The sequence below is a fragment of the Balaenoptera musculus genome, chromosome 15, assembly GCF_009873245.2.
Source record: "Balaenoptera musculus isolate JJ_BM4_2016_0621 chromosome 15, mBalMus1.pri.v3, whole genome shotgun sequence".
Lineage (NCBI taxonomy): Eukaryota > Metazoa > Chordata > Mammalia > Artiodactyla > Balaenopteridae > Balaenoptera > Balaenoptera musculus.
Window position 1 is genome coordinate 7,726,711 of NC_045799.1, and position 13,685 is coordinate 7,740,395.

Genomic DNA, 13,685 nt, shown 5'->3' on the forward strand with positions numbered 1-13,685 from the left:
AATACTGTAAATTAAAGGAAAGAGAATTTCTGTTATTTCTTAAATATCCAAAGATACCAGTAAAATAATTAAAATCGATTCTATTGGCTTTCATCTTGCATAGTCTCTGAACTTACCAAGGGTCATAAAAACATGGAGACAAAAGTGGAAAAGCAATGGAGGGAGGGTAGCCTTTTAAACAAATGGTGCTCAAATAACTGAATATCCATAGGGAATAAACAAACTCCTTAACCCAAAACACTCATACAAAACTTAACTGAAAATGGACTTAAATATTAAAAAAACTATAAAAAGTTTGGGGGAAAAAAGGAGGAAATGTTTGGGATCATGGTCTGAACAAAGAGTTCTTAGACCTCATACCAGAAGCACAATCCATAAAAGAAAACATTGCCACATTGTACCTTGTCAAAATTTAAAACTTTCGCTATGTGAAAAATTCTGCTAAGAGAATGAAAAGACAAGCTACAGACTGGGAAAAAAATATTTGCAAACCACATATCTGACAAAGGATTAGTATCTAGAATATATAGAGTCCTCATATCTCAACAGTAAAGAACCAAACAATCCAATTACAAAATGGAAAAAAGACAGACATTTCACCAAAGAGAATATACAGATGATCAAGAAGCACATGACAAAATGTTCAACATCATTAAGCCTTCATGGAAATGTAAATTAAAACCACAATGAAACATCAGTACACACCTATCAGATTGGCTGAAATAAAAAATAATAATAATAATAATGCCACCACATGTTGACAAGGATGCTGAGAAACTGGGTCACTTACATTATAATACATTGCCGGTGGGAATGTAAAATGGTACAGCTCTGAAACACAGTTTGGCAGTTTCTTAAAAAACTAAGCAAGCAACATAGGACTTAGAATTGCACTCTTAGGATTCTATGCCAGAGAAATGCAAACATCCCATACACAAAAAAATGTGAACATGAATGTTCATAAGCAGCTGGATTTGTAACAGCGCAAAACTGGAAACAACCCATCTATTCTCCAATGGGTAAATGGTTAAACAATTTGGGGAACATCCATTTCACAGAATAACCACTCAGCTATAAAAACAGTATGAATGCGTCTTCAGAGAATGATGCTGGGTGGGGGGAAAAAAGCCAAACCCAAAAGGTTACATACTGTATGACTGCATTAATAGCATTCTTGAAATGACAAAATTATAGAAATGGAAATTAGATTAGTGGTTATCAGGGGTTAGGGGTGTGTGAGAAGGGAGCAGAATGGAAGAGGGGCTGTCTATACAGGTAACATGAGGGATCCTGGCAGTGATGAAACTGTCCTGTATCTTGACTCTATGAATGTCATTATCTCGGTTATAATATTGCATTGTTGTTTCGAAGATGTTACCACTAGGGAAACTGGATAAATGGTATAGGATCTTTGTGTAATAGTTCTTACAACCAAATGTGAGTCTACAATTATCTTAAAACAAAATGCTTATAAATTTTTAACAAAAAATGTAAAAGATCTTAAAAATTACAGCCTAATCTAATAACAGTTACCTAATTCTTTTGCTACCAGACGGAAGTCTAATTAGCCACTAGACTAGGTAACTTTAGAAAGCCAAGTGGCAAGAGCCATTGGTAAGAATTCAAACCCAAAATCCTTTTCAGGGTGGAGAGTCAGCCATGCAAATTAACATTTTCAGGGCTATGGTTGGCAAATAGAAGACTTACCAACATCTGGCTGACGTCTGAATAACAGATGAGATCACCAGCTCCCTTAAAACCTAACCACCAGAGAGAGGACTGTAATTACATTGGGAATGACTGTCACCCTGATTGTTCAAATAAAGGATGTGGAAAATAGGTTCCTCACTGTCATTCTATTATTGGCAACCCCTTTCTTCTGGACATGGCCCTGAAAATGTGTTAAAGACAGCATGCTAAGGTATGCAAGAAATATGCCTACTATGGGGAAAAAAATATTTTCACCAAAGGGGATATTTTATATTTCCTAATTATGCCTCAACTTTTAGACCCAATCTTGAACGACAGTATTTCTACTTAAAAAAAAAAACAAAAACTTACTCATTTTCTTCACTATCAAATCTCTATTTGCCTGGCTTCTGTCTGAAGTCTATCGAACACAAGCTAAAGATCCCTCAATTTCAGCATGCCTAGTGATTTCCATCTTTGATTCATCGATATTACACTTAGGGGATTTTGGGTTTTTTTTGTTCTATTAAGTATCAATAGTAAGAGCAAAAGTGCAATGTTACAATCAAATAACTGCAAGAGTACTATTGTATAAATTCACATGCAATATTGCTTATCACTATTGGCTGGAAAGTCACCCCGGAACAGATTAAAACATGTTGGTTCATCAGGAGATAAGGAAAACCCAAAAACTTGGTTTATGAAAAGGGGGTTCAGTGATTCTCCGTGTTGGCCCAGCCTCACTCAAGATAATTGTTAATTATGCAGATTCCTAGAGATTAGCCAAGGTCGAGTCGACTGCATCAGAACCTCTTGGGGTAGGGCCAAATTGGCTCTGTACCATATCCCCCAGGGATTTTGTTTGTAATTTGCAAACCAATGCCATGAATATTCATAAAGACTTTCAGACAACCCAGTGCTTCCCACGTGGGACTGACAACAAAGAGCCCTCCAACAGGTGCTCCATCCACGATGAGGGCCTCTGGGCTGAGTGGTTTCCAACAAGTGATGCACGGTGGCTTTGGACGTGGAGCAGCGTGAGATGCTGTCCTGAGACACAGTGAAGGTGAAAGTGAAATCTGCTGAACTACAGTAAACTCCCCATTTCACCTGCCCTACACTCTCGGTCCCAAGAACAGAAGAGCCACCAAGTATCAGAGAATTAAAAACTTGTCCTCAATATTTCAAAACTGGTTAGAGGAAATGAAACAGGAGGACTCACTGAACATGGGAACACGTGGAGACTAGTTGGAGTAACACTGATATGATTAAAAGGACCACAACTGGAGAACAATCTCATTTGCATAATAGCATAGGGCATTTTTTTTCTTAAATTAATTCATTCAACCATCTCCTTCATATTTCATATAACACATCCACTGACCATCTATAGTAATTCTGAGCTAACATTTTTCTTTCAATTGACTTGTTTTTAACTAAAACATGTTTACCCCAACCATGAGAGCAAAGTGCAGTTTCCAACTGGACATGAGGAGTAGGTAATCCTAATGATAACTATACTCTAAGAGGATCTAATGACAGAATAATTTTCATGTTGAAATATCCCACCTTCTCTGCATCAGGGTTCCACATTCTCGGCACAGCTGGCATTTTAGACCAGGTAATCTGGGGTCGTGGGAAGGCCAGGGCTGCTCCTCCAACTGAATGCCAGCAGCACACCCCTCCTCCCCTGCTGACAACCGGAGCTGTCTCCAGACATTGCCAAATGTTCCCTGGGGGGCAAAGTCAGAACCGCTGCTACAGGTGAGTGCACGCTGAGCCGAGACTGCAGAGTTGAAGAATATGAGGTTATGGGAATATCTTCAAAGTCCTGGCTTTGGACAAGTCAATCCACACAAGCCACTGTCGAAGCTAAAACAGACAAGCACATCGCACAGTTCTGACAACCTGAGTGGATGTACGTGAGATTTAGCAGTTACATAAAAATCTCCTTCAGTGTGTATTTTCTTGGTGGTGGTCGTTTTACTACACCTAATTTTCAGCCTTAAACTGTCATCAAACCATATAAGATTTCTATTATTTTTTCCATTGTCTTCCCTTTCTTTAAAACTTGAGATCCTTAATAACTAATTAGCTCTGGTTTCAAATCCCTGATATCTTTACTAGCTACTTTTCCTAACAAAGACTAGTGTGGTAAATTCACCAAGATTTCCAGGGCCAAGGAACAGCTGAAACAATTCAGAATTTGCTTAGAGTTCCTAATTTCATTAGCAGTCCATCACAATGTCTTGAACAACAGAGTCACAAACTAAACTTCTATAGGACGTATGTTTTTTTTTCTTTTTTGGTCATGCCACGTGGCTTGTGGGATCCCAGTTCCCCGAGCAGGAAACTCCCTATAGGATGCATCTTATGAAGATAACAGAAAGCAACTTTTCGTCACAAAATTTCTGTTAAAAGGAAAATTATATACTGCCTTTACATAAGCTCAAGAAAAGCAGGAAGCTTAAGTAAGATGTGACCATTTAGGACTTCACGGTCTAGTGCAAGTATCAGCAAACTTTTTTCTGTAAAGGGCCAGACAGTAAATATTTTAGTCTTTGAGGGTCACAGGCCCTTGTTATAACTACTGAACTCTGCAGTGGTAGCATGAAAGCAGCCATAGGAGGATATATGTAAATGAAAGGTGTGGTTATCTTCCAATAAAACTTTATTTAAAAAAACAGGCAGTGGGCCAGATGTCACTCACAGACTGCAGTTTGCCAACCTCTGGTCTTTGGTAGTATTTCTCAACTGTTTAAGCTCAGGTCACCTTTTGATGAACATAAAAATCTGGTTGACATGTCCCTCTTCAGGGAAAGAGGGGAGGAAATATCCCCCAGGTGAGGATCCCTATATATCCCATATCTCCCCACAAGCCAAATTTAACTTCAATCAACTTCTATTAAAATGCTGACTTGGGCTTCCCTGGTGGTATGGTGGTTGAGAGTCTGCCTGCCAATGCAGGGGATACAGGTTCAAGCCCTGGTCTGGGAGGATCCCACATGCCGCTGAGCAACTGGGCCCGTGAGCCCAGGCTCACTGAGGCTACTGAGCCTGCGCGTCTGGAGCCTGTGCTCCGCAACAAGAGAGGCCGCGATAGTGAGAGGCCTGCGCACCGCGATGAAGAGTGGCCCCCACTTGCCACAACTAGAGAAAGCCCTCGCACAGAAACGAAGACCCAACACAGCCATAAATAAATAAATAAATAAATAAATAAAATGCTGATTTGATGCCTTTCAGTGCCCTCCACCACCTACTCCACACATTTCCGGTCTCGCCGTCCACTGCTGGGACCCACTGCTCTACAATGGATGCAGATACTGTCCTAAAGAGGCCTTTTACAGGCAGAGGCATTAGCATCTCACCTCTAGCTTTCTATAGTTATCGTATTCTACGCAGGGAAGGTGTCCTTTGGGGAGAAAAGGTAAGTTACGACTGTTTTCCATTTTGCCAGCATCCGCTTCCTGTACTCAGATTGATTCTTCTCTTCTCAGGGCATTCTGTCCAATTCTAAAGATAAATCCTCAGTCTTATAATGCTAAATTAGCCTCATTTCTCACATTCTAATCCTGTTTTTATTTATTCTCCAAAACAAATCAAATATTCTTCTTATCCAGGGTGTTAGTAACAACACCTAGCATTGGTCGAACCCTTTGTGCACGGCAGAATGCTAATCCCTCTTTGTGCATTATCTCAGCTAACCCTACCAACAGCCCTATAAAACAGATGCTGTTATTATTCCCATTTTACAACAAGGAAATAAGGCCTTGGTGAGGTTACTCACTGAGTACTACTCAAGGGCGTGGAACTGGTAGAAACAAGCCAGCATTCCAACCTTGGTTTGCTTGATTCTGAAGAACAAGCTCTTAACCATTGCTCCAGGATTTTCCCAGAAAAGTTGATCTCCTAGAGATGCATAAACTTATGCTGAGGGTCGAGCTGTCTGTAAGAATTTGATTTTCATGCTTATCATAATCTAAAAAGAGACATTTAGCTGTAACCATATGCTCTTTCATCTGGACGACGACTTTATCGTCTAGCTATTTTGGTGTGACATTTGCATTTGTGATTTTAAGTTCCCTGGCACCAAGTGTTCACCAAGAGTGATAGTTTTTAATGGAGTATTTCTGCAATTGGGGTCTGAAGACCCTATTCCAGGACTGCAAGTTAGCCCAGCAGTTTGTAAGATGTGTTTTCTTTGAAAAGAATTCCACTCTCTCTCTCCTTAAGCAACAAAGTATTCAGTATCCTTGACTGCAGTCCAGAAACTCAAACGTGCTGAGTATTTCTAACTATGTGGTAAGTATCTCATGTAAGTTCTCAGCTTTTCTTGGCCTTCCTTCCCTCTCTAAACTTTAGTCTCTCGTTATTCATTAGTTACAGCTGCAGTAAACCAATGTCCTGGCTAGCTGGCCCCCTGCTGGTATGTGTGGTCAGCTCCCTAGAGCTGACCAGTCCCTTCTCTAGGAGTGCCCAGCCCTCCACTTCGGCCAACCATGCATGGCCACAGTGACCAGCTGCCCACCCAGAGTCCTGGGCTCCTCCGTGACTGATGAAATACCACAATCCAAGTTCAACCCAATAGCCATAGAAAATGGTGTTGGATGACGCAATCTGGAAGCAGAGGGATAATCCCCCCTCCATCCTGTCTGCCACTGTCTGCAAATAATCCTTCCACAATATTAGAATTTTGACCGGGATGATCTCTGAGACCAAGATGCTTAAAACTTTCTAGTCTTATGAAGGACTCTGTCATTATGGGATCTCAGAAGGTGACAGATGAAGAGTATAAGAGAAGTAGTTCTTTGGCATCGTGCAATCGTTAACAGGTAGGCTGCTACCAACTCCACCTACCAAAACAATGAGCTGGTTCAGAATTATGTATTTTATGAGGGGGAAAAATCTTTTCATTGAGTAAACAACATGACTCTATGCCTATCATTTATATATACCTTTCATTTGTAAGGAAAGAAATGCTAATTTGGAGAAGGTTTTGCACAGTGGGTAGCAAGGTTCATTTTAAATTCACTGCAAAGAAAAATACCTGCAAAAATGAGATAATTAATCATAAAATAAAATTTGTACAAAGAGGATTAAAAATACTTCAAAAGCATCCACAGGCAATAAATTACCTATGTCAATCCTTTGCTGATGGTGAAGTAAATTAGCACAACCTTTCTAGAGGGTAAATCATGCCTACCCTTTGACCTGGAAATACCATTTCTAGGAACTTTCCCCTGAGGAAATAATTGAGGAAATATGCAAACATACGGGAATAGGGTTCTTTGGCCAAAAAAAACTGAAAGCACTCTAAATGTTCCAGGGGACTAGCTTAATTAATTATGTCATCTCTGTAAACTAGAAATTGCCATCATTAAAAATGATGTTGTAAAATAATATTTATACCATAGAAAATGCTATTAGTAAGTTATTAAGTAAAAAAAGTAGGCTGTCCCTGCTTTTTGATCTGTTTCTACTCCAGTATATATACTCATTCAGTAAATAAGGCCCAGGTGCTCGTCCAAAAGGACTGAGAGCTATATTTCCACCCTTCCCCACCTCCCCTCACACACACACACGCACACACGTGCACATACACACACGTGCACATACACACACAAACATGCACACACGACGACAGGACGAAAATGTCTGCTTCAATGGAAAACTATGCGTTCTCTAGGACACACACATCCAGTATTATCCGCTTCTGATTCTGTGGGAGCTATTCTACAACTCTAAACTGTAGATTACTGATAGAAATGCAAAATAATTCTAGTCCATAAAGATGCAAATTCGGTAGAGGTTCTGTTGATTTCCCTCCCCCACTGTCATGAAGCTAGTTTTGCCTGCTTGGGAACATGCATTTCGCTATGCTGGATATATAAACCTGTAGGTTGTTTGGGTTCCCCTTAGAACTAGTTATTATAATTTTCTGTGTTGCTCTCTCATTCAATTAATAAGCTAAGTAGAATCTTCAACACGTGCTCTTTCTACATCTGTATGAGAGTCATGATAAAAACAGTTAACTGTTTTCGAAAAAAAAATTTTAACACAATCCGTCGGTCACTGCGTCCTGTGTATTTCACCTTCTGGTTAAACCTGGAGTATCCGTTTTTCTGCAGGGACCACCACCCTAATCCAAGCCACCACCTCCTGAGCGTCAGAGTTTCTCTGCTTTCCTTCCTGTCACTTTTCAATCCACTTCCTGCAGGACATCTGGGGTGACCTTTAAAACACTCACCTGACCACGTCAATCCACTGCTCAAGCATTTCTGTGGCTGCCTGTTGCCTTTGGGGTAAAACACCAAAGACTTAACAAGACATTCCAGAACCTGCAAAAACTGGCCCCCTCCCTACCTTTTTTGCCTGATTTTGCCGATTGCTTCATTTATATATTCTTCACATGTAACTATATACGCATATTTTTAGTAATAATCAAACAAGTAGTACAAAGTTATTTGGAAAAATTCTCACGGAATCAGTATCGGCCACCAGCTGTTCTTGTCACACGTAGGAAACCCTTCCCTTGTCAGACAAAGCTGACCACTGTAGAGAGCGGACACTGTAGAGAGGGAAACGTGATGGCTCCTCTCCTTCTCTCCCCAGTTCCTTTCTGTCTCCCGGATCCACACAGGAGGAAGAGAATTAAGAAACAGGAGACCTGCCTGAAGAAACCATACACAGTTATATGTCCTTACTTAGCTTCCACTTGTAAGCAGCCTTAGAGGAAAAAAACCAAACTACTCTAAAGAAGTGCTAGAGAATCTTGACTACTGGGTGAGCATTCTATGCAAACAAAAAACTGGGGAGCTGATATCACTCATTAGTTCATTTAACAAATATTTATTGGGTGCCTACCACGTGCCAAGCACTGTTTAGGGACTAAGGACACGGCTATAAACAAAGTGGAGGAATCTGCTGCCTTCCTTGCGCTTACAGACAACCAATAAGATGACAAGATACATATGCACACATACGTGTTCATGTGTCTTATAGTACACAGGTAATATGTCACAATGTGTCATATGGCGTTAGGGAAAATAAGCCAAGAGAGTAGATGAGAACTGCTAGTGGTATTTCAATTTTAAATAGGGTAATCAGGGAAGTTCTCAAAGAGAAAGTGACATCTGAGCAAAGACCTGAAAGAGACAGGAGGTTTGGGGGAAGGGGGCGCTAAGCAGAAGCGGCAGCAAATGGGCCTTGACACAGAAACATGCCTGGTGTGATGAAGCCGTCAGAAGTCCAGAGAACTCAGAGACGGGGGGGCGGGGGGGGGGGGTAGGCCTTATGGGTCTTATTGCAAAGACTCTGAATTTTTCTCTGCATGAGATGGGAAGTGAGATGGAGGGTTTCGAATGGAAGTAATATGATCCAGTTCACTCTTAAGAACGCTGCAGGGAACTGAAGGCAGAACCAGGGAAACCAGTCAGGAGGCTGCTGCTGCAATAACTCACATGGGAGGTGAGGGTGCCTTGGGTCAGGATGGAGGTGGGGAAGGGGACGAGAAGTGGTCTGAATCCGGTTATATTTTGAAAGCAGAACCAACAAGACCCACTGATGAGACTGGATATAAGGATGAGAGTAAGGAGAGACAGGGATAATTCCAAGATTTTTAGCTCAAGCAAGTACTGATAGAAGAAGGGGGTTTCCATTAGCTGAGCAAGCGAGCCTGGAGGAGGACCAGGATCTGGGGGAGGATATGGAACGTGATGATGGATGTAAGGAGTCTGTCATGCCTATTAAACATCTAAGTTTGTATAAACATTATATTATCAAACATGATGAATACTCAGTTATTTGTGTGTGTTATATATATATATCTATTATAGAAGGTTTTATTGTACTTTTAAAATAAATTAATAACACTATCTTCTCTATAGGCCTGTTGGGAGAATGGAATAAGTTAGTGCATTTAAAGGGCTTATATTGTTTGGGAAGCACTTCATAGAGGTCAGCAGCTCATACCATCCAATCAGGCAGTGACTGGCCTGCAAACAAGGACAACACCCATATTGGTTGCTTCATTTACTCATTAATTTTGCAAATATGTACTGAGCATCTACTATGTGCTAGGTAGACCCTGTTCCAAGCACTGAAGAAATGGCAGGGTATAAAGCACAGTCCACAGAGTTCACTTTCTCATGTGCAGAGACAGATAATTATCTGTCTCCCAGCCCCAAACACAATGCCCAGCATGGGGTCATAATGATTACAGACTACATTTGCAGAATACCGTCATTTGGTAGTATGCACCCAACAAATATTTCGTGAAGTTAAACAAGAAATGATGTCATCGTGGCTTCCAAAGCAGTCTTTAAGTAATCACCAAACCAAAATCACCAACACTGAGTTCCAATTTCACAGCCTGGCTCTATACAAGCTGACCCATGCCTATTTGTCAGACCTCTTCACCACCACTTCCTGCTTCACTCATGGCACCCCAGTCTCCAAAATGTTCCATTCTTCTCCGATGAGGGATGAGAGAATGTGCTGGAACTCTCTTCCCCTTGCTGTTCACAGGGCTGCTTCCTTCTCATCCTTCAGATCTCGGGCGAAATTTCTCTATCACAGCTATTTTTATGTAACAAATCACCCCAAAGCTTAGTAGCTTAAAAGAACAGCCATCTTTCACTTCTCATGAACTGGATAGTGGATCAGGCAGCTCTACTGATCTGACCTGGCTCCTGGCTCATTCACAGGTGAGCAGTCAAGGCAGGTTGACTGGAGTTTGCCTGGGGTGACTCAGCTCCGCACTGCACGGTCTTGGATTCTCCAGAAGGTTAGCTGGGGCTTATCATCACAGAGCAAGCAGAAGTCCGAGAGAGCAAGCAGAAAAGTCCTCTATTCCCGAGGGTCCCTTCATTACTGCTGGGTTGAGGGGGGAGCTCTATCTTCTGTGATCCCCACTGACACAGCAGTGGGGGTGGTCTCATTACCACTGGGCATTGGTGAAAATCCTGACCCTCCACCAGGCCCCCTCTGACCCCACCCCAGTGGGGAGAGGGAGAGGCGCCTCATTACTGCTGAGTGAGGTGTACAGACCCCCAACATGGTCTCCACTGACACCGCGGTGGAGAGGGCTAACTACCAACGGGCCAAGACGAAAGTCCTGGCTCCCTACTTGGCCTTCACAGACACCAACTAGGCGGGGCGGAGGACCTTGTTACAGCTGAAGAGGATCAGAGTGTGCCACCCCAAAATATGCTGCTCTGACACCAGGATTTCTTTGAGCTGAAGACAACTGAGAAACCGCAGACACAGGAGGATCTCTCTGCCTTCCCCCCTTCTGCCTCTCTTACACCAGGAAGACAAGAGACAGCACCAAGACGAGTCTGTATACCAAACCATACTAAACAACCCTAATCTACAGTAAAAATTTCCTGGTCACCTTCCCACAATTTACCACCCTTAGTTGCTCAAATTCCCTTTCCTTTCCCTAGTCACTTCTCCACAACTTACAACCCTGTGTCAAAATGGTGTATAAGATTCTGAGCCTAAAGTAACACTCATTGTAGAGGGGAATGCTTTAAACAGCTTTGGTGAAAGGTGACCTCCAGGGCACAGGTATTACCAGGAGTCAAGGCAACAAAAGAAATGGCCAAACTGTTCTGTAAAAGAGTGATTTGGGTTTTTTCTCTCTTTCAAATTCTTCACTTTTTTTTTTTTTTTTTTGATACTTTGAGAGAAGGAGAAATGAGAGAGAGAAAAGTAAAAGCAGCAGAAGGGAGAGAAAGAAGTCATGAATCTGGGCACTACTTGGAAAACAACAGGCAGAACACAAATCTGAGTTGGGGCAAATAAAGGACTTTTAGGAAGTGGAGTGACAAAAAAAAAAAACAACGGAAGAAAGGAAGAAAAAAGAAAAGAAAGCTTCTGAAGGCAGAGTCAAGATGGCGGTGTGGGAAGATGCGGAGTTAGCGCCTCCCCACAACTAGGGCACCTGCCGGCCACTGGTGGGGGACTCTGATGCCCAAGGAGATGGGAGGAACCCCAGAGTGAACCGGTAGGAAGTAGGGGGACAGAGGGGGTAGGAGAAGTGGAGGCCAGACAGGATTGGTGCCCCTGAGGCCAGGGAGATCAGGAGAGGCAGGCAGGAGGGACTATCCAGGAAGAGCGGGAGGGGAGTGAACCGCGATCGCCTGGCCCACTTGGGCTGTGGAGTCTGCTGAGCTCCCAGGCTGGTACCCCCCCCAAAAGCCCCCTCCAGATCTCGTGGGTCCTGGGGGCATAGGAAGGAGGCTGAGGGGAGAACAGGAGAGGCTAGCGGGAGGGACCCACTGGTAGGAGCAGGAGAGGAGCAGAGGGCAATTGCCCTGCCCACTTGGGCACAGGGAGCCTGGCCCACCACCCAAACCTCGCCCTTGCTTAGGCCCTGCCCTCCACAGCCAAGGCCTTTTGCCCCCCTCCCTTTTTTTTCTTTTTTCTTTTCCCTCCTCCTCTTTATTACTACTGTGGTACTGATGTACCTTCCGGTTGTTGATTCATCTATATTTTTATTTTTATGTTCTTCCTAACATACCTGTTAGTTTCCCAGTCTAATTTTATTTTTTACTTTGTTATTGGTTTTTTTTTTTTTTTTTTTTTTTTGCCGCCCCAGGAGGCTTGTAGGATCTTGGTTCATGAGCCCGGGGTCAAGCCGAAGTTCCTGCGGTGGCAGCTCCAAGTCTGAACCACTGGACTAACAGAGAACCTCAGACCCCAGGGAATATCCAACAGAGTGAGGTCTCACGGAGTTCCTCATCTCAGCAGCAAGACCCAGATCTACCCAATAGCCTACAAACTCCAGTGTTGGAAGCCTCAGGCCAAACAACCAGTAAGACAGGAACACAATCCCACTCATAAAAAAAAATAAATAAATGAGACAGCAAAAAATATGTCACCGATGAAGGAGCAAGGTAAAAACCTACAAGACCAAATAAATGAAGAGGAAATAGGCAATCTACCTGAAAAAGAATTCAGAGTAATGATAGGAAAGATGATCCAGAATCCTGGAAATAGAATGGAGGCACAGATTGAGAAAATACAAGAAATGTTTACCAAAGATCTAGAAGAACTAAAGAACAAACACACAGAGATGAACAACACAATAAGTGAAATGAAAAATACACTAGAAGGAATCAATAACAGAATAATGGAGGCAGAAAAACGAATAAGTGAGCTGGAAGACAAAATGTTAGAAATAACTGCCAAGGAGCAGAATAAAGAAAACAGAATGAAAAGAATTGAAGAAAATCTCAGAGAACTCTGGCACAACACTAAAAACACCAACATTCAAATTATAGGGGTCCCAGAAGAGGAAGAGAAAAAGAAAGGGTCTGAGAAAATATTTGAAGAGATTATAGTTGAAAACTTCTCTAACATGGGAAAGGAAACAGTCACCCAAGTCCAGGAAGCACAGAGAGTCCCATACAGGATAAATGCTAGGAAAAACACACCAAGACACATATTAATCAAACTAACAAAAATTAAATTCAAAGAAAAAATATTAAAAAGCAGCAAGGGAAAAATAAAAAATAACATACAAAGGAATCCCCATAAGGTTATCAGCTGATTTTTCAGCGTAAACTCTGCAGGCGATAAGGGAGTAGTAGGATATACTTAAAGTGATGAAAGAGAAAAACCTACAACCAAGATCACTCTACCCAGCAAGGGTCTCATTCAGATTCAAAGGAGCAATCAAAAGATTTTCAGGCAAGCAAAAGCTAAGAGAATTAAGCACCACCAAACCAGCTTTACAACAAATGCTTAAGAAACTTCTCTAGGTGGGAAACACAAGAGGAGAAAAACACCCACAAAAACAAACCCAAAACAATTAAGAAAACGGTAATAGGAACATACATATCAATAATAACCTGGAATGTAAATGGATTAAATGCCCCAACCAAAAGACACAGACTGGCTGAATGGATACCAAAACAAGGCCCATATATATGCTGTCTACAAGAGACCCACTTCAGACTTAGGGACTCATACAGACTGAAAGTGAAGGG

The 13,685-nt window shown here is 42.1% G+C and overlaps 1 protein-coding gene across 2 annotated transcripts in view; it reads right to left on the reverse strand.

The window, feature by feature from the left end:
- DOK5 (docking protein 5) overlaps positions 1-13,685 on the reverse strand; it is a 154,414-nt gene that overhangs the window by 79,697 nt on the left and 61,032 nt on the right. The gene's annotated exons all lie outside the window — the stretch shown is intronic.